Genomic DNA, 12,391 nt, shown 5'->3' with positions numbered 1-12,391 from the left:
GGCACCATCATAGAATGCCACCATTCCAACAAGTCAGATTTCGTCAAATTTCTAACCTGCTAGAGCTGCCACGGTCAACTGTAATAAGTGCTGTTATTGTAATGTGGAAACATCTAGGAGCAACAACGGTTCAGCCGCGATGTGGTAGGCCACACAAGCTCACAGAACGGGACCGCCGAGTGCTGAAGCGCGTAAAGCATAAAAATAATCTGTCCTCGGTTGCAACACTCACTACCAAGTTCCAAACTGCCTCTGGAAGCAACGTCAGCACAATAATTGTTCATCGGGAGCTTCATGAAATGGGTTTCCATGGCCGAGCAGCCGCACACAAGCCTAAGATCACCATGCTCAATTCCAAGCGTCGACTGGATTGGTGTAAAGCTCTCCGCCATTGGACTCTGCAGCAGTGGAAACGCGTTCTCTGGCGTGATGAATCCAGCTTCACCATCTGGCAGTCCGACAGACGAATCTGGGTTTGGCAGATGCCAGGAGAACGCTACCTGCCCCAATACATATTGCCAACTGTACATTTTGGTGGATGAGGAATAATGGTCTGGGGCTGTTTTTCATGGTTTGGCCTAGGCCCCTTAGTTCCAGTGAAGGGAAATCTTAACACTACAGCATACAATGACATTCTAGACAATTCTGTGCTTCCAACTTTGTGGCAACAGTTTGGGGAAGGCCCTTTCCTGTTTCAGCATGACAATGCCCCCGTGCACAAAGCGAGGTCCATACAGAAATGGTTTGTCAAGAAGGGTGTGGAAGAACTTGACTGGCCTGCCCAGAGCCCTGACCTCAACCCCATCGAACACCTTTGGGATGAATTTGAACGCCGACTGCGAGCCAGGCCTAATCGCCCAACATCAGTGCCTGACCTCACTAATGCTCGTGGCTGAATGGAAGCAAGTCCCTGCAGTAATATTCCAACACCTAGTGGAAAGCCTTCCCAGAAGAGTGGAGGCTGTTATAGCAGCAAAGGGGGGACCAACTCCATATTAATGCCTATGATTTTGGAATGAGATCTTCTACGAGCAGGTGTCCACATACCTTTGACCATGTAGTGTATTTATTTTGGGTCAATGGAGCATTCTCTTTTTTAGCCAAGAGCTGAACTCAGTCACTATAAATGCAGCAGGCAGCTCATGTTTTGTCCTCCATTTAATGTTGGCAGACAGAAATAGCTTTGTTTATTTAATGCTCTCTTATCTTTTCCATTGCCCAATCCTTTCACACCCTGTCCCTGTCCTCATCCCCTGTGCCCCAGAAGCACAGCCCCCTGTCACAGATTGAACCCCCTTTGCCACGAGTGGAGACTCTGCCCCCCATCACGCCAACGCAGACAAAGGAGACCTCCGGGTCGCTTCCAGGACTTTGTTTGTTCCCTCTGGGACAAGGGACTTTGTGGTGGGGGGGCTGTGTAGCGACCCTCCTGGTCAGTTATGTGTATCTGTTTATGGTCATGTTTATGACTTTCGCGGGGTCCAGCATGCCGTCACCCTGTGGTCAATGAAAGGGTCTGGGCAGGGGGTCGGGCACCGCAAGTTATAGAAAAGCCTGGTATTTTTGTTCTCTCTCTTACGTCCAGGGTAAGTGTGTTAGATAACTGTTGAGCGTGTATTTTACTGATTGTTTTGGCATAGGCTATAGCCCTACAGTAGCCTGTTAAACTCTACGGGATCGGTATCTCGTATACGGGACAGTTGAGCTAACGTGCGCTAATGTGATTAGCATGACTGTTGTAAGTAACAGCAAACTTTCAGGACATAGACATGCCTTATATGGGCAGAAAGCTGAAATTCTTGTTCATCTAACTGCACTATCCAATTTACAGTAGCTATTACAGTGAAAAAATACCATGCTATTGTTTGAGGAGAGTGCACAACAACAACAAAAATGTATCACGGCAACTGGTTTGATACATTCACGTCTGAAGGTAAATAATGTACTTACATTCAGTAATCTTGCTCTGATTTGTCATCCTAAGGGTCCCAGAGATAAAATGTAGCATAGTTTTGTTTGATAAAATCAATTTTTATATTCAAATGTAGGAACTGGGTTCTACAGTTTGAACCTCTGCTGTCTCTGGCTCCACACCCATCCCGCCCGGCCATCTAGATGTGTGAAAGCTAATGATCCATCATGTATGACATTCCTGGGAGTGTGTAAAACTTATATTTTGTATTACCATATCATTTTTGTATGTTCACTATAGTTATGTACTTGAAAATGTATCAATCTACCAATTCGGCACATTTGGGCAGACTTGATACAAAATAGTCCAGTATTGCAACGCTTCACTGGATCAATCTGAAACTTTGCATACACACTGCTGCCATCTAGTGGCCAAAATCTAAATTACACCTAAACTGCAGTATTATATTGTGGCCTTTCTCTTGCATTTCAAAGATGATGGAACAAAATAAAAAATAAAAACGCATGTTGTTTTGTTTTGTATTATCTTTTACCAGATCTAGTGTGTTATATTCTCCTACATTAATTTCACATTTCCACAAACTTCAAAGTGTTTCCTTTCAAATGGTATCAAGAATATGTATATCCTTGCTTCTGGTCCTGAGCTACAGGCATATTTGGGTAAGTCATTTTATGGTGAAATTTGAAAAAAAGGGTCTGGATCCTGAAGAGGTTATGAGTATAGGAATAAACCGTTTGATTCGAGAGCTTGATCCTATGTCCTGGACAATCATTTATCCATGATCTATTGAGGTCATTACAATATTTTGAAACTATACATTGTTTGTTTACGAACACTCTGATGACTAAGGAAACAAACATTCAAATAGGCCAGGATTCAATCCGATTGCACAATGCCCAATTTAAAGTGTATTTCCGATTGAGGCGACATATGCAGCATTTAACATGAATATGGTCCCTGCGAAATGAGGGAACATTGCTTTTAAAACGTGCATTGTTGACAAAGTGCAATTGGTTTGAATCCCGGCCTAAAGCTATGGCCTTAGATCTTCGGTTATGATAAGACAGTTATGCTAATGCATTTATAAGTTATATTCTTCAAGATTCAATGGGTTTATGTCATACATTGAAAGCAGGAACTATTGCAGACTATAAAATGAGAAAAGTATTCCATAAAAAATTCAAATTGAACAAAGAGAGAGACTATTACCAATTATAATTTCAAATCACCAGGAGCACCGACCACAAAGCATTAAAATAAGTGAAGATCAGAAAGGATGCCTGGCACTAATTCCTCAGGCCCATAGTAGCATGATGATATAAGCAACATGTCATTAATGGACATGGCTGACTGTAGGTCCAAAGTTCCTGATGTGTTATCGTCCCTACCTCATATTATCATTTGACGTACAGTTGAAGTCGGAAGTTTACATACACTTTAGCCAAATACATTTAAACTCAGCTTTTCACAATTCCTGACATTTAATCCTAGTAAAAATTCCCTGTCTTAGGTCAGTTAGGATCAACACTTTATTTTAAGAATGTGAAATGTCAGAATAATAGTAGAGAGAATAATTTATTTAAGCTTTTATTCCTTTCATCACATTCCCAGTGGGTCAGAAGTTTACATACACTCAATTAGTATTTGGTAGCATTGCCTTTAAATTGTTTAACTTGGGTCAAACATTTTGGGTAGCCTTCCACAAGCTTCCCAAAATAAATTGGGTGAATTTTGGCCCATTCCTCCTGACAGAGCTGGTGTAACTGAGTCAACTTTGTAGGCCTCCTTGCTCGCACACGCTTTTTCAGTTCTGCCCACACATTTTCTATAGTATTGAGGTCAGGGCTTTGTGATGGCCACTCCAATACCTTGACTTTGTTGTCCTTAAGCCATTTTGCCACAACTTTGGAAGTATGCTTGGGGTCATTGTTCATTTGGAAGACCCATTTGCGGCCAAGCTTTAACTTCCTGACTGATGTCTTGAGATGTTGCTTCAATATATCCACATAATTTTCCTTCCTCACGATGCCATCTATTTTGTGATGTGTACCAGTCCCTCCTGCAGCAAAGCACCGCCACAGCATGATGCTGCCACCCCCGTGCTTCACGGTTGGAATGGTGTTCTTCGGCTTGCAAGCATACCCCCTTTTTCCTCCAAACATAACGATGGTCATTATGGCCAAACAGTTCTATTTTTGTTTCATCAGACCAGAGGACATTTCTCCAAAAAATACAATCTTTGTCCCCATGTGCAGTTATAAACCGTAGTCTGGCTTTTATATGGCGGTTTTGAAGCAGTGGCTTCTTCCTTGCTGAGCGGCCTTTCAGGTTATGTCGATATAGGACTCGTTTTACTGTGGATATAGATACTTTTGTACCTGTTTCCTCCAATGTATGTCAACTTCTGACCCACTGGAATTGTGATACAGTGAATTATTAGTGAAATAATCTGTCTGTTAACAATTGTTGGAAAAATTACTTGCAAATGGTGTGTTAGAGGAAGTTGGCTCTGCTTGCGGAAGCATCTGGAAAGCATTACTATAGGGGCCCCCTAAAACAGAGGAGAGTCTGTTATGTGAAGGCCAGGGATTGGTCTGTAGAAAAACCACCCATATTATGTTACATATTATAAATACCATGGTTGGAACAAAGGAGGGGGAGAAATAACATATTAGAGATTGGGTCAGTTGTTCTCCAGATGTCTGCAGGAGTCTGTAAATTGACGCTGAAATCTTTGATGTAATAAACCATTATAATTAAGGACAGTGTCAGCGGATTTCTTGTCATCACAGCATAATCAGCATCGTTGTCTCGACACTACATTAATGGCGACGAGGAATTTGGGACGTGTTGCGTCTTTTCTCAGCGTTCCATTCATGGGCGCCGAGCTGACTCCCGCTCAAGAGGCATGCAGATACGGTGAGCTTTCTCACAAACTTTGGGCGCTGGTCAGTTCGTGTGCTTGTGTGTGTGTGCGTTGAAGGACTGCACCGTCAAAGGACTTGTGTGTGCACTTTGCTGTTATTTGCTGTGTGATGAGAATCCGTTCTAAATTTCTAAATTTGTTTGCGTTGAAAACAACGCAAACAGGGGGGAGTGTCTATAGGAATTGATAACACTGGGCACAGGGATATTTGGCTTGAATAAAATTAAAGGGAAAAGGAATAGCATGAAGGAATAAGGCCAGGAAATAAGGAAAATGTATACTAATTAGGACGTCGCTGATCTACGGAAGCCCTCAAACGAGGCGATCATTAGGATGGGCCGAAAATCCTGAAAACTCACTAGGTTGATAAACAAAAAGAATAGGATTATGATTAATAACAATTTTTCTTATTGAGTAACTTTAGTAATAAACCAACATTTATGGAGAGTAAACACATTTTTCTATGGAGTGTAAATACATTTCTATGAAATATGAACAAATCTTTATGGAGTGTGAGAGCGAAAAACCTGTCTGGCAACTTTCTTTCCAAATATCCATCAATCAATCAAGACAGGAAAATTCTCTCACGGCCCCTCTGCCCCAGGCAACCACCTAAGTACTCCAGATCAATTTATAAATCTTTATTAATGCATTTTAAACTATGATGCAATTGAATACACATGAAAGCCTCAGAAAACAAAATACTATCAAAAATGTCCACATTCAGGCTGGTCGACCCATCGGACCCTCCTGTGGATTCTCTCTGTCCCTGCCTAGACCCAATTTCCCTAAGCATCCACGAAATAAACAAAAACATCTGAGGTCCCCACATGTACCCAACAACAGAAAACATCATTCTTCAAAAAATTTATACAGAAAGAATATGACACAAATTATGTATTACACATGCAAATATGTCTATATATCATTACAGACACTGGAATGTAGTCCACTACACTGCATCTCCTCAGCAGTGTCGACTTTCAATGCAACGTCGATGATGGAATCTGAACATTTCCACACCTTCCTCGTTCCACTTCCTCCAGTCCATTCATATTGTCCATGTTTGAGTATTTGAGTCCCACTCTAAACATTCCCCATATGCTTCTGGAAGAAAAGAAAACACCAACCAGTATATTTTGCAAAACAACACATGCAAATTAAAACATCAATATCAAAAATAATATATAAATGATATATAAAATGAATCACATTCCATTTCCCCCCTTTGATTCATTTGAAAATACTAAATATCACAATAATATGTAAAGAAATGTGAAAAGTTATCACACAATCAGATATTCAAAATTGCCTAGAGTTACTTCAACCCTAGTTTTCCTAACATTTTGATCTGACTTTTTTCCCCACATTTTTTTTTTCTTCCAATTTTTGAAAAATCAATTTCACTGATTTATCCACAAAACTCTTTCCCATTTTCGGAGGATATTAAATCGGGAAATCCCCACCTGCTTATGACTTCTTTACACAAAAACTTTGCAACCGACTGAGCATATTTTAGCTTAGTTGGACATATTAGGACATCTTGGTGTAGGAATGTAACCAAGAAAAACAGTCACACCCCTGCGAACATTATTTTTCAGACAGATTGTGCACCTGCCTATGACATAGTCAACCTGTTCCAGCATATATGGTAACCAAAAACCATACTCCTTTGTGATCTTTCTCCTAACCTCCCCCTTTGCAACATGAGCTAACCCATGTGTTTCCTGAATCATCAGACCTAATAGGTCTAGCGCTACTATCAACCCCTCATGGTTTCTCCAAAGACCACAAAGGCATGTTACTCTGAGGATTTTCTATTGTCCTCAAAACACCTGCTTTCGAAAGTCCTTCAATTTGTGGTTCGATCCCTTGGATTGCTTCATCTTTCAATGGATTCTGATTCTTCCAAGGAGGTCTGGCTCCTGGTCGAAGTTCAACTTTCACCGGTTGGGCTGATTTCACAAGTCCAATATCGGTACTGTGTTGAGACCACAAACATTCTGGAACTTGTTGCAACATCTCCTCTTTCATAGGGTCTGAATCCATCTTCACACTGCAAATAGATTCATGTGTCATCCGTACAGCTTATGGCTCTCCTTGTCCTTGAGCCGAAATCATGATTTTGAGAAATCGCTGATCTTCACTCCTCCAAATCCCCAAATTCTCTTTCATCGGTACGAAAACAGCTTTCTCTGCTTCTGTCATAATTTCTCCTATTTGCTTCTGCTCATAGCCTTCAGAAACCAACAAGGTCACATGTGGCACACTCTTCTCAATCTCAAATTCTTTATCCAGATAATCATCTATGTTTATCTTCATAGCTGGTCCTTGTGGTCCTAAAATTATGCAACATGAGCTGAGTTGAACTTTCTTTGGTTGATGACTCAACCATTCCTCTGAGTTCGATTGGGCAGCATTCTTGAAATACTTGAGCATACAATGAAATGGATATTCCGGAAGCCTCGCATCTGGCATGTTTGCCACAATGAATTTCTCCCATATCTTAGCCTGCTTCAAAAAATCTTCCCTGAGATTTCCAATCCAGAATACTGAAGAAGAATCCATCTCTGTCGTCATCAACAAATGGTAAACCTTTTCCTTTGGCAATTCTACCAAACAGCCGTCTGGTGTACATGTTATTGTACAGTTCAATTTACACAATGCATCTCCTACCAACAATGCGATAGGTGTATGTTCCGATACCAGTATGGGTATTGTAATTTTCTGATTTTCATAGCAGAGCTCAATTGGTTCCGTAAGAGGAATCAGCTGTTTCACTCCCTTAAATCCGATTGTCCTAATTAGTTGATTGGACATAGGGAGATGTGTAGCATCTTCAGGCCGAACACAGATAAAAGCAGCTCCGCTATCCGCCATCACTTCCAATGGTCGTTTGTTTACTTTCACCTCAATTGTTGGATCTTTTTCCGGTCCTGATGCTACCAGCTGACACCCCCCTCTCGGATCTTCTGGGCACCTCTAGAATCCTTGCTCCGGGCCCCTATAAGGGTTCACCGGTCCTCCAGATGATCTTGACTGGCCCCTGTATCTTCCTCTGAAATTCCCTCTGGTGTTTCCTCCTGGCCCATTACACTCACGGGCAAAGTGACCAACCTGTCCACAATTATAACACACTTCTGAAGATTGCTGGAAGTATGGCTTAAATCTTCCTCCTCTTCCTCTTCCTAAGCCTTCTCGTCCTCTTCCTCTCCAATTCTGTGTCTGTCCAGAAACTGGCTGTGGATATGAAACAACTGGTACCCCTATTGGTGGCTGGTACAATTGCGGTTGGAACTGGTTCGGTTGAAGCTGTGGCAGTGATTGTTGATTTGGTGAACACCGATTCTGTATAACCAAAGCTCATTTCTTCTCCTTCTTCTTATTCTCCACCAGTTGTATTTGATTGAGTTTTCTGAGAGTTTCTTGGTCCTGTTCTTTCTGGTTGTGTTCCTTTTTCCGGTACAGATCCACTTGATGGGCTATATGATCTGTATAGATACTTTTTGTCATGCTTCCAAGTCCAACCACCTCTGCCAGTTTGCTCCTTACTGGTGAGGGCAGTACCATCTGCAGTTTAGCTCGCAAAATTGACTGCTCTATTTGACTCACATCTGGATCATTTCCGGTAATATTTATCCACACTTGATGAACTCTTGACACATAGGCTCTCTGATTTTCTTGTTGTCCTAGTGGGTCAATCAGAATGTTGTCAGGATGCACATTTGTTGGAAACGTATCTTTCAGTGCTCTCCACAGCCGATTTCTACTTGCAGCTAACAATTCAGGATCATTATGGTGGATTGTGGAGGAGGAGGGTTGAGTGTGTTGGAGTATGTGAGTATGTGCGTGTGTGCTTGTCTGGCATCTGTTGTGGGGAGGTGGGGATGTTGGGGGGGGAGGGTATGGGATGGACCACGGGAATTATTTGCCAGGATAATAATTGCTTGTCAATGAATTAAATGTAATACAATGGCAATCCGGGTTATATGTTAGAATCCTACGCGTGAACTTCCGACATTATTACGCATATTAATTGATAATGATGGAAAATAGGATATGCATAATTTTAAAAAAATTGTTATATAGATACAGTGGGGAGAACAAGTATTTGATACACTGCCGATTTTGCAGGTTTTCCTACTTACAAAGCATGTAGAGGTCTGTAATTTTTTATCATAGGTACACTTCAACTGTGAGAGACGGAATCTAAAACAAAAATCCAGAAAATCACATTGTATGATTTTTAAGTAAATAATTTGCATTTTATTGCATGACATAAGTATTTGATACATCAGAAAAGCAGAACTTAATATTTGGTACAGAAACCTTTGTTTGCAATTACAGAGATCATACGTTTCCTGTAGGTCTTGACCAGGTTTGCACACACTGCAGCAGGGATTTTGGCCCACTCCTCCATACAGACCTTCTCCAGATCCTTCAGGTTTCGGGGCTGTCGCTGGGCAATACGGACTTTCAGCTCCCTCCAAAGATTTTCTATTGGGTTCAGGTCTGGAGACTAGCTAGGCCACTCCAGGACCTTGATATGCCTCTTACGGAGCCACTCCTTAGTTGCCCTGGCTGTATGTTTCGGGTCGTTGTCATGCTGAAAGACCCAGCCACGACCCATCTTCAATGCTCTTACTGAGGGAAGGAGGTTGTTGGCCAAGATCTCGCGATACATGGCCCCATCCATCCTCCCCTTAATACGGTGCAGTCGTCCTGTCCCCTTTGCAGAAAAGCATCCCCAAAGAATGATGTTTCCACCTCCATGCTTCACGGTTGGGATGGGGTTCTTGGGGTTGTACTCATCCTTCTTCTTCCTCCAAACACGGCGAGTGGAGTTTAGACCAAAAAGCTATATTTTTGTCTCATCAGACCACATGACCTTCTCCCATTCCTCCTCTGGATCATCCAGATGGTTATTGGCAAACTTCAGACGGGCCTGGACATGCACTGGCTTGAGCAGGGGGACCTTGCGTGCGCTGCAGGATTTTAATCCTTGACGGCGTAGTGTGTTACTAATGGTTTTATTTCCCTCATTAAAATGCAAATCAATTTATAACATTTTTGACATGCGTTTTTCTGGATTTCTTTGTTGTTATTCTGTCTCTCACTGTTCAAATAAACCTACCATTCAAATTATAGACTGATCATGTATTTGTCAGTGGGCAAACGTACAAAATCAGCAGGGGATCAAATACTTTTTTCCCTCACTGTATGTTGTAGGGTGCATTAGTTGCCGTTCACTGTGTTATAGAGTGTGCAGGCAGAGGACCAAGTTAAATGGAATGGAAAGCTATTACTTCAGAGTTGTTTGATGGTGCTTCAGGTGAGCACCTTAGAAAGTGATTACATCAAAGGCGAGGTAATAAATAATCAAAGAATTGACATACATATGTGTAGAATTGCAGGGAATTAACTTTAAAAAACTGCTCTCTCCACCGCCAAGAGGGTGGCAACTAAAATGGCTACTAGTGGCAGATGCATCCTGTGTCTCCATGGATACCACCGAGGATCAGACAATGCTCAAAACTCAGCTGGTTGGCCCCTTTTATGCTGACTACTACTGCACATACATTTTCACAGATATAATATGACAAAAACACTCAAAGTAAGTAAATAGACATGACAGACAAAGACAGAACTGACACCCGTCACTATATATAGTGCCAGGATTAGTGACCATGCATCCATGACTTTGAATGTGTGACTACATAAATACTACTTACAAGGATCCACTTTGATTTACTAAGGCAGAGCTCTTATATCACCTAATATTGAGAGTTCCAGTACATGCAGAGTTGTGGTATAAGTACTGATGAAAGAGTGAATTAAAGTGAATTAAACGTAACAAATTAAAGCTGGATTAATGACGTGCATCTGGAAACTCACCTTTTCTGTAGTAATTGTGCTTTATGGGGTGCTGAAATTGGGTTTTGATTTGGCTGTCAAAACTGTCACAAAAATGTTTGCAATAAATTATACATTTGCTGTATTTATCATGGTTTCAGAATCACTTCATTTCGCAAGTACATTTACACATACCTGAAATTTGTGAATAGATGCTGCCAGCAATAGACAATGTACAAACAGAATACAGACACATTTAAAAGTCAACATAGAGAATATACAATACAAAATACAGTAAATATACAAATCTGGAGTATAAAACTATTTACAGAGGGATTATGTACAGTTGAAGTCGGAAGTTTACATACACTTAGGTTGGAGTCATTAAAACTTGTTTTTCAACCACTCCACAAATTTCTTGTTAACAAACTATAGTTTTGGCAAGTCGGTTAGGACATCTACTTTGTGGATGACAAGTAATTTTTCCAACAATTGTTTACAGACAGATTATTTCACTTATAATTCACAGTATCACAATTCCAGTAAGTCAGAAGTTTACATACACTAAGTTGACTGTGCCTTTAAACAGCTTGGAAATTTCCAGAAAATTATGTCATGGCTTTAGAAGCTTCTGATAGGCTAATTGACATCATTTGAGTCAATTGGAGGTGTACCTGTGGATGTATTCCAAGGCCTACCTTCAAACTCAGTGCCTCTTTGCTTAACATCATGGGAAAATCAAAAGAAATCAGCCAAGACCTCAGAAAAAAATGGTAGACATCCATAAGTCTGGGAGCAATTTCCAAACACATGAAGGTACCATGTTGATCTGTACAAACAATAGTACTCAAGTATAAACACCATGGGACTACGCAGCCATCATACCGCTCAGGAAGGAGACGCGTTCTGTCTCCTAGAGATTAACGTACTTTGGTGTGAAAAGTGCAAATCAATCCCAGAACAGCAGCAAAGGACCTTGTGAAGATACAGGAAGCAACAGGTACAAAAGTATCTATATCCACAGTAAAACGAGTCCTTAATCGACATAACCTGAAAGGTCGCTCAGCAAGGAAGAAGCTACTGCTCCAAAACCGCCATAAAAAAGCCAGACTACGGTTTGCAACAACACATGGGGACAAAGATCGTACTTTTTGGAGAAATGTCCTCTGGTCTGATGAAACACAAATAGAACCGTTTGGCCATAATGACCATTGTTATGTTTGGAGGAAAAAGGGGGTCGCTTGCAAGCCGAAGAACACCATCCCAACCATGAAGCACGGGGGTTGCAGCATCATGCTGTGGGGGTGCTTTGCTGCAGGAGGGACTGGTGCACTTCACAAAATAGATGGCATCATGAGGAAGGAAATGTATGTAGACTCAGGAAGTCAACCACCATCTCCACAGGTTTTGACTGGGTTGAGTTCCAGGTTGTTGTGACTGCACCAGGCCATTAGTCGGTCAACCTCTCCTCGGTACTTAGACTCAGGAGCGCAACTTTCACTGGTTTTATCATTGCACTGTGATACAGAATGTGGTATCGGTATGCTTTAGGACAACCAGGTTAAGTTCCCCCCACTTCTAAAACGAAAGTTGCACCCCTGCTTAGACTCATCACCGTCGGAGATGAGGTCGACCAGGGTGGAATCATCAGCAAACTACAGCAGTTTGACAGAGGCATT

The sequence above is a fragment of the Coregonus lavaretus genome (assembly GCF_964263955.1).
Source record: "Coregonus lavaretus genome assembly, chromosome: 1".
NCBI classification, from domain to species: Eukaryota; Metazoa; Chordata; class Actinopteri; order Salmoniformes; family Salmonidae; genus Coregonus; species Coregonus lavaretus.
The sequence above is the reverse complement of the archived record's forward strand: the minus strand, read 5'-3'. Positions refer to the sequence as shown.